General features: G+C 39.4%; 1 non-coding gene across 1 annotated transcript; it reads left to right on the forward strand.

The window, feature by feature from the left end:
* Positions 1 to 2,315: 2,315 nt before the first annotated feature.
* Positions 2,316 to 2,422, forward strand: LOC145135071 (small nucleolar RNA R71). The gene has a single exon (XR_013719551.1). It is a non-coding gene; the product is annotated as a small nucleolar RNA R71 (small nucleolar RNA).
* Positions 2,423 to 22,837: the final 20,415 nt, after the last annotated feature.

Here is a 22,837-nt window from a genome sequence, read left to right on the forward strand (position 1 = left end):
CACACTTCTCTTTCTTCAACCCGTTTCTTGCACCTATCTTTCGGACTTCTTCTTTATCAACCTTGATTTTTTGTTCAACTTCCACTTCATCGTCACTTGATATTAGGAATTCGTAATCACTCTCATCACCTTCCAAAGAATCCGGTGGTTCAAATGTGAACACTACATAATTAGTCGACACTTGGGCTCGAGGTTTTATTCTTTTAAGTGTAGGTGACTTGTTCTTCTGATTAGCAATTTGTTACTCAATGGACGAATTCGGCAAGTCATTATTATCAGCCCTTGCATTCTCCTTTTCTCCCAAACTTGCCCCCTCGTTAAGTCGAATTGCTTCATCTTTTTGTATTAACGTGTCCAGGTAAGCTACTTGTGCGTTTTGGATGTCACAATAATTTTTAACAAATTCTCCTTCTGCTATTGGACCTTCCAAAGACTCAGAAAAAATATGCAAGTCTGTGCCATAAAGAGAACTTGAAAGTGGCAGGTCAAGGTTTTCAGTAAAATTGAAATTCTCGACTGGACTCGTCGAGTCAGTCGATGCGACTCGGCGAGTCAATGCGCGTTCCACAATTTTAATTGTTTCTTCTGAATTAGCCTCCTCTAGTAACTTTTCTATCTCCTTTAAATCTTTTTTAGCATCAAAATTTCCTCCAGAAGTTAGTAGAAATTTACTTGGATCCTCTTCTTGTAAAAGTGCAAGCTCTTTCTCTAACATTTCATCATTCAAATCAATTGAGGAAACTTCTTCTTTCTTTGACTCTGCATGCTTAATGTCTTGTGTAGTCTTAAACACCACTGAATCGTTCCCCACCCTTAGTGTTAGGGTGGATTCGCATACATCGACCAATGCACAAGTGGTGTTCAAAAATGGTCTCCCCAAAATAATTGGAACTTTGGGGTCTTCTTCCATGTCAAGCACTACAAAATCCACAGGAAACACAAACTTATCTACCTTGATAAGAAGATCTTCACAAACACCTTTTGGATGAATGATTGTCTTATCGGCTAGATGGATCTTCATGTCAATAGGCTTTGGCTCTGGCAAGTTCAACTTCTTGAAGAAAGAGTATGGCATGAGATTAATGCTTGCACCCGAATCCGTCAACGCTCGAGTGGTAATTAGATTCCCAAATTGGCAAGGTAAGGTAATACTACCCGGATCGCCCTTCTTCTTTAGCAGCTCATTTAACACTAACTCAACGACTTCTGCCATATTTTTTCTAGCGGTAAAGAGACCTTTAAGCAAGCTTACATATTTAGGCGTTTGAAGTATTGTTTCAACAAATGGAATATTGACTTGAAGGGCCTTTACATGCTCCATGAAAGCTCTGTATTCTTTAACCTTCTCATCAGGTATGGCTCGAATCGGGAATGGCAAAGGTGGCGTGTAAGGCTTTAAAGAAACAGTAGATTTGTCATCAGGCTTTGGACTCGTCGAGTCCATGAGATGGACTCGGCGAGTCAAGTCGGGTTTTGCTGAACTTGAGTATTCTGTCTTTTCTGCTTGCACCTTTGTTGAGGCCTTCTGTGCAGGGGTCAGAGGAGTGAGAATTTTCCCAGAACTAGTTGTTATTGCATTAATATGCGCCATTTTCGGATTGTTTTCAGTGTTGCTTGGAAGTTCACCCGCTTGTCTTTGATTAACTTGTTGAGCCAGCTGTCCTATCTGCTTCTCGATGTTGTGAATGGATGCTTGCTGGTTCCTTAGTATAGTTCTTGTTTCTTGTATTTCAGCATCATGATCATTGTGTCTTTTCTCAGAAGCAGCTACAAATTTTGTTAGCATCTCTTCCAAGTTGGGTTTCCTGTCTTGCACTGGTTCCTCTTTTTGGTATATACCCCTTGCTTGTTGTCTAAACTTCTCCTCCTTTGCCTTCTTGTATTCATCATAGGGTAGCCATTCTTTCTTTGGTTTCCGCCAATCATAATCAAACCTATCACTGCTTGAATAGCATACTTGCGCCTTTTTGTTTCCATTCTCGTCCAAGTCGCAATCTCTCGTAAGGTGAGGTCCATTGCAATTTTCACAACCCACCCGAATAGCATGGATTGTTTGATCCATCTTTGTCATCCTCCTATCTAAACTATCTAGTTTAGCTATCATTGCCGCCATGCCATCGTTAACCGTGTTCACTACCCCCCTACTTACTTCATTTCGTGGGTTGTGATATTCTCTAGAATGTTTAGAGAACTCCTCAATCAATTCCTTTATCACCGGGGGTGCCTTCTTTGTGAGGGGTCCTTGCGAGTCAAGGAGCTGTCGAGTTGTAACATTGAGTCCATCATAGAAGATGGAGACTTCTTGTTGGCTATTAAGGTCATGGTGTGGGCAATTCCTTAGTAGACTTTTGTACCTCTCCCACGCCTCATAAAGGGACTCTCCGGGTTGTTGTTGAAAGTTGGCTATAGCTTTCTTCAACTTGGCTATTTTAGAAGGTGGGCAAAACTGGTCAATGAATTCTTCTTTCATCTTGGCCCATGTAGTGATGGATCCGGGAGGGAGTGACTTGAGCCAATCTTTTGCAGCACCCTTGAATGTAACTGGAAGCATACGAAGCAGGTGGGTTTCGCGAGGCACATTTGGAACATTAAAGTAATCAGCTACATCATTGACGTCATCCAAGTGTTTATAAGCATCTTCGTGGTCTTTTCTGTAAAAGGGTATCTCCTTAAGTTGAGCAAGGATGTGACCCTTGAGCTCAAAAGTGGCAGTTGCTGGAATTGCGGGTTGCACAAGTCCCGGGCTGGTGTCATCACGTATCCTCTTCTTCCATTCCCCCATGGGGACTTCATCGATGTTAGCCATGGGAATAGCTAATTCGTCGTCGGAATCGGAATCGTGCCCGAATGTAGGGTCTTCTTCTCCTTCGGTTTCCTACTCGGAGTCCTCCTTGATTGGGTCGTCGCTTGCCAAAGAGGTGCTGGATTCTCCGACTTTCTTGCCCTTCTTCTTGCTGAAAACGGATTTGAGATTCTTTAGCGATGAATTCTTCGGTTTTTCGGGATCTCCAATCGTTATGCCTCTGTTCCTTCTAAGTGTTGCTTCCGGGTCGTCAGACGGTGGGATCAGAGGTGTATTTCCTCCTCTGGTCATAAAAGTCCTGCAAACAAAAAGAAAAACACACGGAAAAAGAACAAAAGAAAACTAAAAATGAAATTAGTTGTTCAGCGATGGACTCGTCGAGTCTGTTCGAATGGACTCGGCGAGTTCAGTGTAAAAACAGCAAAAAATTTTAACTAAAATTTCCTAAAAACTTAAAGCTAAAGTTAAAACCTAATGCTAAATCTAATAGAAGCAGTAACTTTGTGCAAGATAAATCTCACACAAAGGATCGATAACAATAGCAATCAATTTAAAATTAGAACCGTTCCCCGGTAACGGTGCCAAAAAAAACTTGATGTATGTGAAACTAACTAGTTTTTATCCTACTTATAAAATCTAAATTAATCACACAAAGGCAGTGGACCTGTCTATTGGTGGTATAGTTCTAGTAAGCAGGGTATCGAACTCAGGGAACGACAATTTAAACTAATTACTAAAATTATCTAATAGCAACTAACAAATAATAAAAGAGAGGTTTTTCTCTAGTTTTACAAGACTAGAAACTTACTAACACTTAAACTAAATTACTAACTAGCAACTAAGCAAGCAAAGACCAACTAAATTCAATATCTAAAGGGACTTCTGTTCAGGTTCGACTCAATTGATCATATGGTTGATTTTATGGTAATAGTGCAATGGATTAACTTTTTATTGGCTACCGATTCAGGTGATTAGGTTCACATTCGCTATACTAATCCTTAGAAAACAAACTAACTCAAACAGTGGCCAGTTGTCTAAATTAATTTAATTCCTTAGGTTATTTATTCGGGTTAATTAAGACTTGTTGTGGTTAACTAATTTGCCCCTTTAGTTGTCCTCTTGTTGATGGTCATCACACAAGCTCACACGTAAATTTACCTATTTTCTTATTAATTCTAGTTTCACATTCGCTAATCCTAGTCATATAATAAAGTGTTCACATAAATTATACGAGGTAAACAATTAAGAGATGTTCATGCAACTTAATTATCTTCCTATTAACAGAAAAATAGTTTTCATTCACACATAAGGTTCTTTAACAAGCTTAAATTAACAAAATCACCAATATAAAACTAATCCTACCATAAATCAAACCATAGTATCAATATTGTCTCTCCAAACAGAAGCAACAAAGGTTTTAGCTCATGATTAAGGTAAAAACGAACTCAAACACAGATGCTAAAAGCTTAAACATAATTAAAACTAAAGATCCAAGTAAAGAGTTATGATTTGTGCCTTAATTCTCCTTTGAAATTGGATCTAGGGTTGGATCTTCACTCTCCAGGTCTCCTCTGGCTCTTAATCGCAGCTTCTCTCCCCAAGGGTTCTCTCCAAAAAAAACGTGAATTGATCTGAGGGTCTCTTTTTATAGATTCGACCCGACTCGTCGAGTCCAAGACTGACTCATCGAGTCCATCATTAAATTCTCGTGTACGGCAAGTCAAGGACTTCTTCTGCTTCGCGAAACTTCGTGGCGACTCGTCAAGTCGGTGACCAACTCGCCGAGTCCCTTGTGGTTTTTTTGGTGTTTTCTTGTTTTGTTCATTCCACAGCTTCCCAATAGTTGCTCCTACTTCCTTTTGCTTCCGAGTACTTTTTTGGACTGAAAATACAATTCAAAGATAATTAAGTACCTTTTTGTCCATAATATGCAAATATTTAGCTAATAAATGATAAGAATCTATATTAAATATAAGGATGAATATGTACATATCAGCCGACATCTCCGGCAAATCTTGGAAACCCTACGGACCGAAAAGTTATACGCAAAACTCTCTAAGTGTGAGTTCTGGCTCCGTGGCGTAAACTTTTTGGGTCATGTTGTCAGTCAAGAAGGGATACATGTGGACCCTTCTAAGATCAAAGCCATTGAAGGATGGGCAGTCCCAACGACACCCGCAGAAATTCGTCAATTTCTGGGTCTCGCAGGCTATTACAGAAGATTCATTCAGAACTTCTCTAGAACAGCCAAGGCACTTACCCTGGTTACGCAGAAGGGCGTACCATTTGAATGGACGGAAAAGCAGGAGGTTGCCTTCCGAACTCTGAAACGAGCTCTCTATAGTGCACCAGTACTATCCTTACCATAGGTAAATGAGGACTTCGTAGTTTACTGTGATGCTTCGAATCAGGGTTTAGGCTGTGTACTCATGCAGCGTGGGAAGGTGATAGCTTATGCATCCCGACAACTAAAGACACATGAGGTGAATTATACCACCCATGATCTCGAATTAGGAGTCGTGGTCTTTGCTTTGAAGATTTGGAGGAACTACCTCTATGGTACAAGGTGCACCATTTTCACCGACCACAAGAGCCTCCAATACATCTTAAATCAAAGGGAGTTAAACATGAGGCAGTGAAGATGGGTTGAGCTGCTAAACGATTATGAGTGCGAAATCAAGTACCACCCAGGCAAGGCTAACGTGGTAGCTGATGCCTTGAGTCGGAAAGAATACTCAAATCGTCGTGTGAAAACTCTTTCAATAACCATTCAATCCCATCTGTCCTTGCAAATCAAAGCAGCCCAGTTCGATGCCATGAAGACAGAAAACAGAACAAGCGAAGCGTTACGTGGAATGGAAAAGAACTTCGAAGTCAAGGTGGACGGAACATATTATTTCATGAACCGAATTTGAGTCCCTAAACTTGGGGGATTCAGAGAAGTAGTCATGAATGAGGCTCATAAGACACGATACTCCATCCATCCGGGATCAGATAAGATGTACTTGGATATTAAGCAAAGTTATTGGTGGCCTAACATGAAGGCAGAGATTGCCACTTACGTTAGCAAGTGCCTCACTTGTGCTAAAGTGAAGATAGATTATCAAAAGCCCTCGGGACTATTACAACAGCCGGTAATACCCGAGTGGAAATGGGAAGGGATTACCATGGACTTTGTGACCAAATTACCCAAGACAACTGATGGAATGGATGTCATATGGGTAATAGTTGATAGGTTGACAAAATCCGCCCATTTCCTGCCAATAAAGGAGACATACAAGATGGAGCGACTGACAAGAATCTACATCAAGGAAATTGTGAGACTCTATGGAGTGCCGATATCTATCATCTCAGATCATGATAGTAGGTTCACTTCACGCTTTTGGCAATCACTTCAGAAGGCGATGGGGACACAACTCGACATGAGCACTGCTTACCACCCACAGACGGATGGTCAAAGTGAGCGAACCATTCAAACGCTTGAGGATATGCTTCGAGCATGTGTTATAGACCTTGGGAGGTCGTAGGATACCCACTTACCTTTAATTGAGTTTTCGTACAACAACAGTTATCACACAAGCATCAAAGTTGCTCCTTTTGAAGCATTATATGGTCGTAAATGTAGATCATCGTTGTGTTGGGCTGAGGTAGGCGACACTCAGCTAGCAAGAGGAAAGACACCAAACAATGCATTAACAGGACCAGAAATCATACGCGAAACGACAGAGAAGATAGTTCAAATCAGAGCTCAACTTCAAGCATCACGAGACCGACAGAAAAGCTACGCTGATAAACGGCGAAAGCCCTTGGAGTTTCAAGTCGGGGATCGGGTGTTGCTAAAGGTCTCTCCCTGGAAAGGGATGATTCGTTTTGGGAAACGGGGAAAACTAAACCCACGGTACATTGGACCATTCGAGATTCTTGCTTGAATTGGTCCAGTGGCTTATAGACTGCAGCTACCTACCGAGCTCAGCAGTGTACACCCCGTGTTCCATGTTTCCAATTTGAAGAAGTGCTTATCCAACGAAACTCTCGTCATCCCTTTGGAAGAAATCGAAATCAACGAGAATCTCCTGTTCATTGAGGAACCAGTTGAAATCATGGATAGGGAAGTGAAGCGTACTAAGCAAAGTCGCATTCCGATTGTGAAAGTTCGGTGGAATGTGAAACGTGGACCAGAATTCACATGGGAACGCGAAGACCAGATGAAGCAAAAGTACCCTCACCTATTCTCGCATTCTCAATTCTAGCTTCGAAAAGAATTTCGGGACGAAATTCCCTCTAACGGGGGGATGATGTCACAACTAGCAAATTTGGCTAGGAAGTTCTACCCTTATGTAAGCATTATCAATGGCAACAATTATAACCATGACTTGAAAACATGATGTTTATTCAATAACAACAAGATTCCATCAATCACTCTATGCAAACACTTTAAATAGTCAACAAAAGATTGGAAACCCTAAAAATCCCGGTTTAAGTCCAATGTGGACTAGGATTTTCTTATTTGGGCCTAATGGCCCAATAAGTCTCCAATTTGACTAGTTTGGACTTAGAACTCTTAATTGGGTTCTAATTCAACCCACCTTCATAAGAATGGACATTTTGGGACATATTGGGCCTAAAATGGAATAAACTTCTCCAATAAGCCTTATTGGGCCATAACTAGCCTAATTAACCTTGTTGGGCCATAACAAATCAAAATAGCCCTAATGGGCCATAAAACTCATTCTTTTATACAATATGGGCCGTGAACCATCCAAAGAAGCCCATTGGGCCGAAAACCTCCTTTATGAATATCATAGTTTCGAACTTAGGCTAGAAGCGGGCCAAGTAATCCATGTTCTTTTACCAAGCCCAACTCGGCCCAACATCAAAAAGAAGAGGTAAATGGGGGAGGGTTGACTTTGGGAGTTGCCACCTCCTTATTGCATACCATGTATCCATGCAAGATCCTTCATGTATCCATGTTAGTCATTTCACCACCTCTCTCTTCCCTCTCTTCTTCTACTCGGCCGAGAGCCCCAAACACACACACACATCACACCAAACTCTCTCCAAACATCTCTAAATCATCCTCCTTCTTCCTCCAAAAATTCTCAAGGTTTTTGCTTGTGTCTCAAGAGGATTTTTACAAGATAATCATCACTTTTGGTAAGTTGTTGTTTGGATCCATGACCTAGTTTCTTTATTTCATTAAAGCCTCTTCCTAACTCATACAATTTTCGTGATCTACTCCTTAGAAGCTTCTTAATTTCGAAATCAACTCAAGGAGGCTTGCTAGGACCAAACATCTTCTTCATTTCTTCTCCAAAACCGAAACCACAAACCAAGGTGAGTTCATACCCCCTTGTTTTCGGTTTTTACTGGTTTTTGGGGGGAGAATACAAGTACTATGTGATGATCTATGTGTGTTTGCATCTTATGTGTGATTTCCTTAGTTTTTGGTTGTGATAATGTGTAATACTTGTGATATTTCGAGATCTATAGTAAGAAGGGTGAAAGAATCATGAACAAAAACATAATAAACAACATACATCATAGATCTAAGGGTCCTTAAGTTTAAAAAGTGAAAAACAAAACCAGAAGAACCTTACAAGTGTCATTTTTGCAAAAATAACAAAGATTGGGTATAAATTGTAAATTGTCGGTTTTATGAGGGCTAAAAGTTGTTTATTTGTATAAAAGCTGATTTCTATGAAAATAACACTTTTCAAGGGTCAAAAACATAAATTTTAGCTTAATAAGCTTAAAATTGGGCCTAATGGGTTTTGGGCCCAAAGTTGCGAAAAAATGAGGTTTTGAGGGGCTGAATTGGAAAATTTAACAAACTATGAGTATAAAATGTAAATAAACTTTTTCAGGGGTTAAAAATGAGTTTATTACCAAATTTGGACTAAAATTGCAAAGTTTTTGAATTTGGGGTTGAAACTATAAAACTTACGGAATTCGGGCCAGAAATTTAAACTTTTTACAAATAAATGCTGGAAATGACAAATGCAATAGTTTTGGGCTAAAATTTCTGTTCAAATAAAGTTTAGTTGGAAAATGTCAAGAAAAATGGTTTAAGGACCAAAAATGTAAATTTTCATAAAAAGGGACTAAAAGTGCCATTTTCTAGAAAAAGGGACCACCATGATCAACCTAAATATTTTGGGCCAAATAAACAGTTATAAATGTTTGGGTTAAAAATATCAAGTGTATAATGCATGATTTGAAATATATATATATATATATATATATATATATATATATATATATATATATATATATATATATATATATATATATATATATATATATATATATAACTAAAGCTTCATTATAATTCGAACGTTAAGTTATTTCTTTTCAAACATTGTGAATAAACATTTAGTAGACAACAAAGATATCAACAATACGAACTTAAACTCGATAAAACATATACGATTCAATGGTTCGACTCAAATACCTTCTTTCGTGTTATTGGGCCTTTATGGCCCAATATCATATTTTTGGGCCCAACATAAATACACATGTTTATTGGGCCTCAGGTGACCCAATTACATGCCTAATGGACCCTCAATGGCTTTTACATGCTATTGGGCCGTAGTGGCCCATTTGCATTGCTAGTAAGGTCCAAATAAATCATATGCGTGATGGGCGAACGAGTCTTTCACATACTCGACGGCCTTTAATAACATACGTGATTAGTGGGCCCCCGTAGTCCTCTTCTCTTTGTCTGTTAGGCTTATCTTCTATTCAAGTAAACAAAAATCAGGTCGTTAAACAAGGTTATTCAATTTCCTTTGGATTTAGTGAGTAATAACGGGCGACACCAATAAGTGTCGGTCATAGTCTGTAGTTATAATCAAAGTCTCCTGGAGGGAGAGAGAGAGTTTGTGTATAGATCTATACGGGGGTGACTCCCCCACACCTAAGCTGTTCGCTACAGTTAGACTCGGCCAGTCTAGGGTGACAAAATCTTAATTTCAATACCGGCTTTCGCAAGAATGCTAAGACAGACGAACTAGTCATTATTATGCATGATTATAACGACTCACATAGAGATCCAATACCATCTAAGTAATCATGGGAAATCATATTCATTCGTTGTGACAATACAATAATACAAAACGAACATACTATCTTATCGAAAAACATCGGGTTTTCCGAGGAAACAACATTATTCATTTGCACTTTCAATACAAGAATTCATTATGAGAAACATATCACTTTTTCACGTTTTGAAATCATTCACGCATATACTTATGGATCATCACACCTATTGTAAAAACAATTGTCGTTTCAGAAAATATCGGATTTTCTGGGTTTTACAAACTATACAAAACATTTACATATCAAACCTGCTTATGAACTCACCAACATTATATATGTTGACCGTTTTCAAAAATAACTTGTATTCTCAGGTAACAGATAAGCTGAAGAAATTTCCAAGTGTGTTAGGATGTTATGTTTTGTGACTCTCAAACAATTTATGCTATGGATATGTAATATTTAGACAATGTACTTGATGTGAACAAAGTCAGTTGTAATGTATTAATGCATGGTGATGTTTATGTTAAGTTTCATGTATATTCATTGTGATGATATTTCAATTTAAGTCACGTGAGCCCTCAGACGTTTCCGCCGTCTGGTTCGGGGGTGTGACATATTCCTATAGTTTTGGTGTTGTGTGAAACATTTGAGGCATCACACTTGGGGTGCTAGGCTTACAAGGTCTTAAGGAATCAAGCAACAAGAAAAGGTATGTGATTCTACTAGTTTTATATTACATATACCTCATGATATGCTAGATATGATGAAACCTTGGAAAAATCAATATTTGCATGTATAAAAGAGAAAACATAGATCCATGGTTTCTAGGGTTGCATGTACACCATAGGAGTGTTAAAATGCTCAAAATCCCAACAAACCTTGCATCCCAAAAGCTTGAACAGTTCCTCGACAATATTCTACCGTCTTATTGCAGTTCTAAACCTCGTAGCAAATATTTAGATCTTCTCCTTACATGTCTATCTTTTATTGATATCTAACAAGGCATATTTACAACTAAATCTCCAACAACTAATCTAACAAGGCATATTTACAACTGAATCTTTTATTGACAATATTTTACCATCTTATCGCAGTTCTAAACCTCGTAGCAAATATTTAGATCTTCTCCTTGCAGGTCTATCTTTTATTGACATCTAACAAGGAATATTTACAACTGAATCTCCAACAACTACTACTGCTTATGCAATTTTAAACTGAGTCGCTCCTAGAATTGAAGTCTTGCCAATTTATGCAAGGGACTCTTAGTTAATCTTAACTGTTATTGATAACACCAAGACCGTTTGGTTAAACCTATATTAATACTTGATCTATCAATCCTATTATGTATACTACTGATACATCTACGGCCTACCAAATCTCATGGTCCATCCCGAATGATCCTCTTCTAAGCGTCTCTATACACATACTAGATTATGACATGACACGTTCGTAGTACGAAAATGCTTTCTTCTTGACATTGATCCTACAGTTTCCATCTTTTGGCATAGGCGACTAGGTCCTTACTATGAGCTTACCTAAGTTTTCTAAGTCTGATGTATCCCTTGATTATTCTATGTTCTTTATGGAAAACTATACCGTTTATTGAATTTTTGATCCTCTGCTGTGAGGATATGTCCTTCATCCGTGAAGTTACGAACCTAAATGGTTCTCTTGGCTATCTGATCCGTACCTGGAAATTTGGAAATTTCTTAAATCCTATCAGGCGCTTGGAAGGAAAGACTAATCTTTCCTCAAGAATCGAAAAACTCATAACCTTTGGGTAATCAAGGAGAAGACTTCCTTCTTCTGTTACCCGCTCAACGAAATCGAAATTAACAACCTCTGCCTACTCGTGTTGTTGCTCTCCTAGACCTTGACGTCGAAATCTAAAGTCAAACTACTTTTCGTACTTTCTCCTTATACGTCGTTTCTCCCCCACTTGGGTTCGACCCATCATCTACTGCTGCTCGTAACTAGCCGAAGTCTAAGTTGGCTTTGCATGTGTGACTTGTAGCTCCTTTTTACTTTGAAGAAACTCTGGTTGTCATATTCAATGACCTTCGATATTCCCATCACCGTACTACTGCTTGTGTCTACGGTAGTGATCTCTTTGCATAGCCCGACCAAAACAGGATAAGGTCGTGACAAGCACAACATTGTATAGGAACACACGAACGCACATGTATAACTAAATGGTATAAGGGGGTATTACTAACATAGTCGAACTACTAGCAACAACTACGGTTGTTGAATTCACTCCATCCTCTCTCGTTTCTATGGGATGATCACCTTTTTCGCGTTTCGTTTGTCCCTCTTCATTCTAAAGTCGGTACTACATCGGTCGAGGCTCTCATAACCAACTCACCTACGCAATTCTAATTTATTCGGACTCAATATTTTATGGCCACTTGGGCCCGAACTTAGAGTCGCTCTCATATACATCAGTGCACAACAGGCAATGACGGAAATAACGGAAAACGAATTTATAGTGTTAGCCACACTATCTTCCTAACTACTAGTTCCTTAGCAACTTTGTGACTCTTCCTGATCCAAGTGTGAGTCTTGTGCTTCAGGTAGTATAGGAATCTACTACCTTTCACACCTACTCATACGTGTCCCAAAAATTGTCTCGTAGTTTCCAAGTCACTTCCAATACTACACACGATGACTGCTAAACATAGATATGAATGTGTCCCATGAGCACATACAACATGTTTTCCTAAACTCCACTAGGGCTTTGCATCTTTACCAATGTCCTACCTTACAAATATATTCCTTATCAATCATATATTAAACTTCCTAGACTCTCCTTCTACGATTCTTTTCCACTTCACCCTATTATTAGCTGAGGAAGAAATTCTACCAATATTAACTAATTATCGGACGACTACAATAGCATGACACTAAAATCAAACAATCTATTGACTGAAAGATATGACATTATGACGGTTAGACTCAGACGAGAGTTGCGTAATAGCGCCAAATCAAGCAATCTAAAACTATTTAATTCTGGGAGCATGCAATCTAATGTATTTGTAACACTCGGTTTCAAATCGTTTCATTATTCGGGGTTATGGCCCAATTATCGGTTATCATAAGTCTTAGGGCCTTGGGGAAGGAGGGTATTGGCCCTTTTTGGATGGGAGAGTTATTGATTAAGTTATTCGAGTGTTCAATTGTGTTTCAGAGCTCAAAGGTATAATCGTAATTTTGGCAGTTTGGGCCTTTATGAATTTTAGGTCTTTGTTTGGGAAGTTTAAAGGCGAGGGTGAGTTGATATAAGTGTAGGGCTTTCAGTCCTTATTCTTCAAGATGACTTCTTCTGGCTGCAAAATGTAATTTAATCTTATAAGTACCATTTATCTATGCAAATAACCAAAATGTTAATCAAAATGTATTCAAATATTGCCTAAAAGCATGTATAAATATTGCAATATCAAATACCCGACACTTATCTTTTGCTTGCCCTAAAGCAAAACTAATAATTTTTAAATTCAAACCTTCATCACTAGCATCACATAAGACAATCCATTTTAAACTAAGCCATTATACCAAGACCTCAATGTGCATATTTGTGTCTAAACCTAACAACCTCCCAATCCTAAATACTCACAGTCATTATGAACCTGCACCCCTTAGTTTATACGACACTCATTTCTGCAACCCTCCGAATCAATCCTCAGAAATCTTTCTTAACCTCAAGGTATTTTTGGTTAAGCTACCCAAGCATACATAATCTAGAAAAATTACAAATTTAGATACCACAATGGAGCTCTTTGGAATTCTTCACTTTCTTTGAATAATTGATCTTTCATTTCTTTGAATTCACCGCCTTTTTGTTTAATTTTTGGTATCTTCAACTTTTGAATTTCTTCAGAATTTTGATCTTTTGATCTTCATACTTTGATAGCTCCAAAATTCTTCCAAATTTTTGGTAATTTCTCTCTTTTTTTTATATATAACTCACTTTTTCTCGCTCAAATCCTACATGCTTAAGCAAGGGAGCTTAACTTCAACCTTTATTGGTTAAAGGTATTAGTCCAAGTGCAATGACTACATAAGCTCTCCAGGATAGATTTCAGGTTTAGGCTATAAAACATATTATGTCATATAAACTACTAGATTACCTTTCATATCTCATGACTTTTCACTAGGAATGGGAAGCCACAAATATACTATAACATATGTTGGCTCAATTAAACATTTGAGTTCTCATCGGATCATCCCACACAACACTAGCAACTTAAGTTCAAACTATTATTACGAGATTTAAATTTTAGATTATTGTTTCAAATCTATAAGAATTTTTCAAAATTTTAAATTTTAAAATTTTCTAGCAATTTACTTTTTCGACCCCTACCCCACACTTATTACATACAATGCCCTCATTGTATGCATAAAATAATATAAAAGCAATAAAAGGGAGAAAAAGGAACAAACTCCCCTGGGATAGTAGAGGCGAGATCGATTTCTGCACGTGTTAATAACTTGAACATCTTGATTATGGACTTCTTCAAATATGGAACTTGGATCTTCAACAAATGAGATATGTAAATGTGCCAGCAATAAATGAATATAAGACTTGAATCTTCAATAAATGTGGTGTAGAAAAATCTTCAAAGTATAATAGGGCAATGTGGGAAAGCATACGCCACATTGCATGGTCGAGAAAATGAGTCATTAGCAGCTTCATGATATTTCCAATAAGGGAAATAGTGACCCATCAAAGAAATGTGCAATAAAGATCTTCTATATCATTGAAATTATGGACTCACGACGTGAGGGTTAGTGATCACGACGTGAAGTCGCATGAAATCAAATTCTGAAAGTTGTTGATTGCGGGCTCACGACGTGAGATATAAATGCTCACGTCATGAGAATTGGGTCTCACGGAATGTAGCTTTGCCAATTCTTCTTTAAATGAGTGCAATGCAAACTTGTGTCTTAATAGATTAAGACCCTTATTAACTCTATATTACATGACTCTTCTCAAACTCGCTTCTCTCTCGATTAACCCCACACTTATCTAAAATTGTGGGTCTCGACTCTTCACTCTAAATATCCGGCTAAACTTGTTTAAGCTCTCATATCCCTATATCTCCATTAGTCGCGTTTTTTCTCTCACAAAATTCTGCCAATAAACAACCAAAGGAAGTTGAAAAGAAACATAACAATCTTAAAGTTTTACAACTAAATCAAAACAAACAAACCAAAAATAAACTTAGACAAAACCAAATAAAAATAAAAGGATACAACTAATCATCATCCTCCTCGTCATGTGCTCCACTAGTGCCAGCTCTATCTCCACCCTGATTTTGATAGTCACTCCACATAGGACAAATTGGATAGTGATTTCCTAAGTGAGGTGGTTGCTCCACATTAAATGACGGACCAAGTTTTCCATAGTTCCCCCAATACAATTCACACTCAAAGATAATTGATCCAAATAACCCGGCATAACATCTCCGCCAAAAGTAGCTCCTCCTATGGGTGTATTATGATGCACCGGTTGTCCTCTCTCTCCTCGCCCTCGCACATTCCTTCTCCCTTGCGGTCGCGGCTGGTGTTCGGGTTGATCGCGTGGCTCCATATCATCATCAATAGGAATGCTCCAATATGAACCCATATTGACTACAACACGCATTGACTCCAAATATCCCATAGAGAGGTCATTCACCTGGCTTGTGTGTCAACGTCCTAGTCAAGCATGGTATAATAAGGCCATATGATCTTGCCAGACGGGTAATAAAAGATGGCCCCTATTAATAGGGCTACCGGCTTGTAAAATAGCCGCCTTGCTACCTAAATAGCTACCCAAATGGTACGGGATGTTGAAAAAGACTTGCGGTGTAATAATGCTCCACAAGAAAAACAGGTTCAAGCTTGTAACATTGTCCCCATGTCTCTTATGGTTGATGCAAAAAGTGATCAACCGGTGAAGAAGTCGATGAATCGGGGATCTAATATGGCTTTCCTGCGAAACACCCAAATGAAATACCCCATTGCCAATCGTCCCCCAAAAATCATACCCAGATACACCCGACAAATATTCTCGAACGGTGGATCTTAAGAAAAGTTTGAAGGTTGGCAACCGTGTCTCATGTTCCTCATATATCCCCATTCGCCATGCAAATTCAGTGAGGCTACACTCCCTCCATTCGCCACCGAGGCGAAAAACCAAAGCACGCGAGTAAGAAGGATCAACTGTGGCATCTTCAATTGAAACTGAGGCGAAAAACTCTACACAAAGTTCGTGGAAAACCGGCTCATTAATGGCAAACAAATTCTTCCACCCATTACAGGTGAAAGCAAAACCATCCACGGATGAAGTCTTTGTCAAAAGTGGAGCCATCCTTTCCATTAGCCCAACTTCTCCCATCCGTACCCAATCAATCCTTGGGGATACGGAAAATTCTCTGTTGTGAAGCCATCCCAACTTGTTGGTGAAATTAGTGACCATATTTGTAGGCATGTTAACGGGAATTTGATACAATGGGTGGTGGGTAGATACATGTCCTTGAAATTGCTCATTGGACCTTCTTGAAGCCATTTTCCTGTAAAAACAAATAAACAAGAAACAACCAACAAGGTACACAAAACATTAGGCAGATCAGCAAAACAGAAAAGAAAAAAACCCAGGACTCACATCGTGAGCCTGAAGCTCACGTCATGAGTTCGTAATCGACAGTTTAATCGACCGTATAACGAAGTGAAATCAGACTCTAATCATTGTTGGGGTTTACTAACAAGTCAATATTAAACACATTTAAGCAACATGCAGTAGAGAAATCGCATACTTAAGCCATAAATTTCGATATTCAAGCATATTATAAACCCTAACCCCTAAATCAAACAAATCGGTCAAACTAAAGCACTAAGAGTAAGAATGGTTTACCTTAAAATGGAGATTACGTAAGCAAGAAAGTAGATGTGGGAAGACAAGGCCGAAATCGAGTGTGGGGAACCAAGGATGCGAGTTCACTTCGTGAGAATTGAAAAGTGGTACTCAAATGTGTTTCTATTGGTTTCATTAATCTGTGGTCCCGAAATTGACATGCTCACGTCGTGAGCTTTATGCGTCACGTCGTGGGTATGGTCTGGGCTAAAAATTACGGGCCATTTCAAAGTACCACGAGGTGGGCTTTTAGGCCACGAGGTGGTGTCGAGGTTTTTCATACAAAATGTAACACCCGGAATCCAGAAGGTCAAGCAAAGAAAGAAAAACTCCAAGTCAAGAGGTCTACTCGCTGAGTCCAGGGAGGAACTCGATGAGTAGGAGCTGACTTTTAAGTCGCGGATTAAGTGACCGACTTGGCGAGTTGGTCAGGGTTTGGGAAACCCTAAATTCGGGCTTATGTACCCTATTTAAGCATATTATTCTCCTTCCATCAGCCTCTTTCTCAACCCCTAGATCCAAAACCCTAGATCTCGAAACCCTAGTGCATCCTTGAGCTTGTGAGCTTATATTTGAGGGTTTTGTGTGTTCTTGAAGACTAGAAGAAGAATAAGAAGGACTTTGAAGGCTCAAAGGGAAGATTGTAGATCCAGCAACACCATCTTATTTCCACCATTTTCTGGTAATCAAGTCTTCAACTTGGCTTATGGTTTCCTAGATCTCTTATCCATTTTATGAAGGTTTTGGTCCATGAAGTATGATCTATGGGATTTGGACGTCCCAAGTAAAGATGCTTGCAGATCTGCAGTCCCTAAAGGTGGATAAGGCATAAAGGTGCAAACTTTATGCCATTGGAGACCCCCATGTAAGCTTTAAGAGGTTGTTATGGTCTTTTGAGCCTAGAAGGCCATGCATGGATGAAAAGGCAGAGACTTTACATGTTCTTCTGGTATAAACGGCCTCGATCTATGTTGATATGATTTAGTTTGGAATGCTATGGCCTATGGATAAAGATTTATGTTTAAAGAAATTAGGTTTTGAGCTAAACCCATTAAGAAGGAGTAGGAGTGGGTAAAGTTGGAAACTTTACCCTTAAGAGATCATTTCCAGCATGTAGACGAAGCTTGAGACTTAGATCTGAAGTATAGGGGCTTAATCCATTAAGAGGGTCCAACAGATTGAGGGACTCGACAAATCCAGAAAGGGACTCGATGAATCCAGAAAGGGACTCGACGAGTCCAAGTGAGTTGTCCCGTTTTCTGTTCATGCTAGAACTCGGCAAGTCTGAGGACTGACTCGACGAGTTGATATGATAAATCGCGACCATGAGTAGCCAGAGAACTCGGCGAGTCAGGGGTTGACTCGACGAGTTGGATTGCGATTTGAGGACTCTGATGTATAGGATTCGACGAGTTGAAGAAGAAACTCGGCGAGTTGAGTCAACTCGGGGCGTTGACTTTGACTGTTGACTTTTACTCTGACCAAGGTTGACGTAGTTTGACTTTTGAGGACATTTTGGGACTAAGTGTCATTTTGTTACTGATAGCTCGGGGAGCTAAAGGAGCAGCAGTTCGGAGAATTGACAGTTAGCAGTCAGAGGAGAATCAACAGGACTTAGGCAGTGCGAGGTGAGTCTCCTCATTGTGTGCATGGGTCTACGGCCACAATTCCGGTCCATTATGTTTGATTATAGTAGGAAGACCCGGGGGTTAGACCTAGGCATTTTTATGATATATGTTCCGGATTACGATCCGATGTCGGGCGAGGCCCGAGGTATGTTAGTATGCTAGAGGTCTTTGTGATTCTTGCATGTGTCGGTAGTATGTTCCGGACTAGGGCCTGATGTCGGGGTAAGCCCGAGGAATGTTATATGTTGCATAGTATACTATACTTGTTATCTTGGTGATACATGTATGTGCCTGGTAGGTAGGTGAGTGTGGGCGAGGTCCCGTATCTCACCACTAGCTGAGTACGGACGGGGTTACGTATCTCATTATTAGCAGAGCAGGGGCGGGGCCCGGGATAGGAGAGAAGTGAGTGTGGGTGGGGGCCCGTATCTCACCATTAGCAGGAGCGTGGACGGGGTTCCATGACTCTTTAGTAGCAGGACAGGGGCGGGGCCCAAGACAGGCGACGCCTAGAACATGAATGCAGTAGTATATTTTAATTTATGTGCTAGTATGTTTATGTGATTGTATATGTATAGCGGGCGGGGCCCGGAGACAGGCGGGGCCTAAGAGAAATAGATCTATATATCGAGCGGGTCCTGATGCCGGAGTGAGTCCGATGTCGGGCAAGTCCCGAAGTAGCGGGCGGGGGCCCAGTATGTGGTTATGTGTATGGTATGTGGTAGGTTGGGGAACTCACTAAGCTTCGTGCTTACGGTTTTCAGTTTTGGTTTCAGGTACTTCCGGTAGCGGAGGGAAGACCTCGGGATGATTGCGTCGCACACACCATGATGTTTAGCCTGGGATGTTTTACTCTGATTTTTGATATGGAACTCTGATGACAATGTTTGATGAAACTTTTGATAACTTATGGTTTTATTAATTAATTAAAATGAAATTTTTTGTCTTGATTTTTGGGATGTTTCACAAAAGGTCTATTTTACTATAAAAAATTTAATTTATTTTACCACTCAATTTTTAAGGACCCCACACTTAACTTTCACCATTTTCTAAAATAATTAAAGGACTTGATGATTAATTATACTAAAAATTAACTAAAAATGCAAAAGTTAAACTAAATGCAAAAACGAAAAGAAATCGCAAACTAAACTCGAGTTGCCTCCCGAGAAGCACTTCTTTTTGTTGGAGTCATGAGCCGGACTCTGTGCCGCCTCACGTTGAGTTTGTCGGAGTATCCATCACCATTTGCATCTTTTGCTCCTTCCACCTTGTTTTGTAAGCTTGAACTCGTCTAATATAGGCCTTCTTAAAATTTTCTTTTTTAACCCTTGCATCATTCTCTTCAAGCTTTCTCTTAATCCCCTTATTTTCCACAAGTTTATCTTTTTATTCATTTTTTAGTTCCACGGGCACCATCTTCTTATCCACAGTTAGTCCCTTTTCATTGGAAATAACTTCGTCCTCATCACTTGATACCAAGGCTTCACTTTCCTCACTCGCCCAAGAGGTTGGAGTTTTATAAGCAATTACTTCAAAAACAGTCGAAATTGATGCTCGAGGGTTGGTGCGTTTGACTTGTTGAATCTCTTCCTCCATAAGCTTTTCCAATTTCTCCAGTTCATTCTCTTCATCTATGATGAATACTTCACCGTGAACATCATTGCCTTGAAAACCATCTTCTACTCCAAAAGTAGCTTCATCATCTCCAACCCTCAAAGTAAGCTTGGATTCACGAATGTCAACCAAGGCTCGAGCAGTATTAAGTAGAGGGCGACCAAAAATTATTGGGACATTGGCGTCTTCTTTCATATCTAAAACGACAAAATCAATTGGAAACACGAATTTCCCAATTTTTACCAAAATATATTCCACAATGCCTCTAGCATACGTCACTGAATGATTGGCCATGTGAATTGTCATTCTAATAGCCTTCAAATCCGGAAGATTTAGCTTTTGATAGAACGAGTAAGGCATTAGATTTATGCTAGCTCCAGAATCGACTAAAGCATAAGTCTTCAAATTATTCCCAAACTCACATGGAAGAGCGAGTCATCCATGATCTCCCATATTCTTTGGTAACTCTCCCAAAAATACTTTCGAACTTTGCTCACTAAGAATTAACTTGGAATTCTTCTCTAGCTGTTGACAAGTATCAATTAAATTTTGTAAGAACTTGGCATATTCAGGGACTTTAGACAACAATTCAATGAAAGGGGTATTTATTGGAATACCGTTCACTTGCTTCATAAATTTCAAGTGTTCCTGTTCCAGTGGATCAATATGAGCTCGTGACGAAAACCGAATCGGTGGACGATAAGCTTGAACATCACCAAAAATTTTCTGATCAGACTCTGCCCACGTCGTGAGCCTTTGATGCTCACGACGTGAGTTTGATGTTTCAGCTACTTTATTTTCTTCGAGTCGTGACTTCTTCGAGCTTGGTCCGGATTGATGCGGGTCGACTTCAAGTGCTTCCAGGAACTCAGAGATGGTATCCTCTGCAGTTTCTATTACCATTACATGCGATTGAGGCTTTGTCTCGGAAATTGTCACAACCCGAAAAATTTATTCTTATAAAAGTCAACTTTCGTCAAACTTATTCCTTCCATTATCTTAAACTAGATAGATTTTTGGATTATAAGTATTGAAGCCTTGAAACTAAGTGTGTTTTAGTTTGGAGGGAAAAGCCTTAGGAACCGAGAACCCTCGCATGGACCACAAAACCCTCGTAGCCGTGAACACCGAGCCTTGAACCTCGAACCGTGAATCTCGAACCGTGAACCCTCGGTTCACAGCCGTGAACCCTCGGTTCACGGCCGTGAACTCCTTAGGCCGCAAACTACCCCTTATATATATCATTTTGGTTCACTTTTCCTTCACTTCTTCTTCTCTTGGACGCAATCATCCCATTCTCTCTCAAGTATCATATTCAAGAAACCCCTTTTCTTCCCTTAAACATCCCTTCTTCCTTTGTATCTCCTCAGAATACAACTTAGGATCTTCAAACACTTTCCATCCACCAAAAATCTTCAAGTGTTCTTCATGTTCTTGGGTTGTGAACCACTCATAGGACCGTGAACCTTCATCAGGGCCGTGAACCCTTCAACATGGGCCATGAACACTCATGTGTTCTTGGGCCATGATTACTCCTTAGGGCCGTGGACTCCATTTCAGCCTCCTAACTAGCTTCTAGCACTCTTTTGGTGAGTTATTCTTGCGTCCTTGGTTGTTTCCTAAACACCTTTGTAGTTATATTCACTAACTATATACATATATGTGTAATAATATGCTAATTAGGACTCATTTGTGTCTAGGGACTTCACTCGTGGAACTTATCATTCTATATCGAATCTTCAATTGAATCACCCACATAAGGTGAGTTCATACCCCTATAATCTACCTTTTAAATGATTTTAAATGCTTTTTGTCACACCCCGAAACCGAAGGCGGAAACGTTCCGGCGCGGAGTGACGTCATGTGTAGTATCACAACAGTTGTATCATAGTAAGCATAGTAAACACAACCATTACATTATAATATGAATATTTACATTGTTCAAAAACATGATTTATACATAACAGTATAGCAAAAGTAAAAGACGTGAATCCGAAACGCTCCGTCTTCTCAAAAGTCGGCAGGAATACCTGTCTATCGATGCCCTGGGAATACAAGCAGTTTTAAAGAATATCAGCATAAAGCTGGTGAGTTCATAAGCGTTTAGTTCTGGTGAAAGAAAGGTTTCTTTGATCCTTTGAAAAGTGTTTACCAAGAAAATCCCATATTTTCTTATAAAAGATGTTTGATTTCCCATTAGTTATATGATAAACCATCTGTTTATGAAAGTTTGAGTTATCCGAAGAAAATCCCATATTTTCTTATGAAAGATGTTTAGTTATCGATTCTAAAAGAGATGTACAAGTATCTACCATACTTGTATTGATAGATGTAGTTTCCTTGAAAACCTTGGGTGATCGCTGAGAGTCGTATTAGCCTTATTACATAAATAAAACTAATAAAGTAGGTAGTGAATTAGATCCTAAGGGTATTATCAATACCCTCTAGTAATCAAATCGGTTATTACTTTGAGGTTAGTTCACTTGATTCATTATTACCAAAGTAAATCTCTGCTATCTAGGTTGCGAGTTTCATAACCATACATTAAACTGGATATGGCACGTACGGTGGCCAGTATCATTTTATAACTTTGTCACCCGTAGACCTGATGGTCCCACTGTAGCTAGCAGCGAGGTGCGGGATAGTCAATCCCGTATAGATCTATACACAATAGTCACGCTCTCCCTCTAAGAGATTCTGGTTACAAGGGTAGTCCTACACTCACGAATCTGGTGGAGTGTTACCAAGGACGAGTCTCCAATCCTTAGACTAAAAAATTTACAAGTAATAATACAGAAAACCCTGTTTATGGTTGGTATGAATCCTTTGTAAAACATCACAATTTATGACAAGATTCAT

This window comes from Lactuca virosa, chromosome 8, assembly GCF_052849685.1.
Source record: "Lactuca virosa cultivar CGN04683 chromosome 8, Lactuca_virosa_CGN04683_v6, whole genome shotgun sequence".
Lineage (NCBI taxonomy): Eukaryota > Viridiplantae > Streptophyta > Magnoliopsida > Asterales > Asteraceae > Lactuca > Lactuca virosa.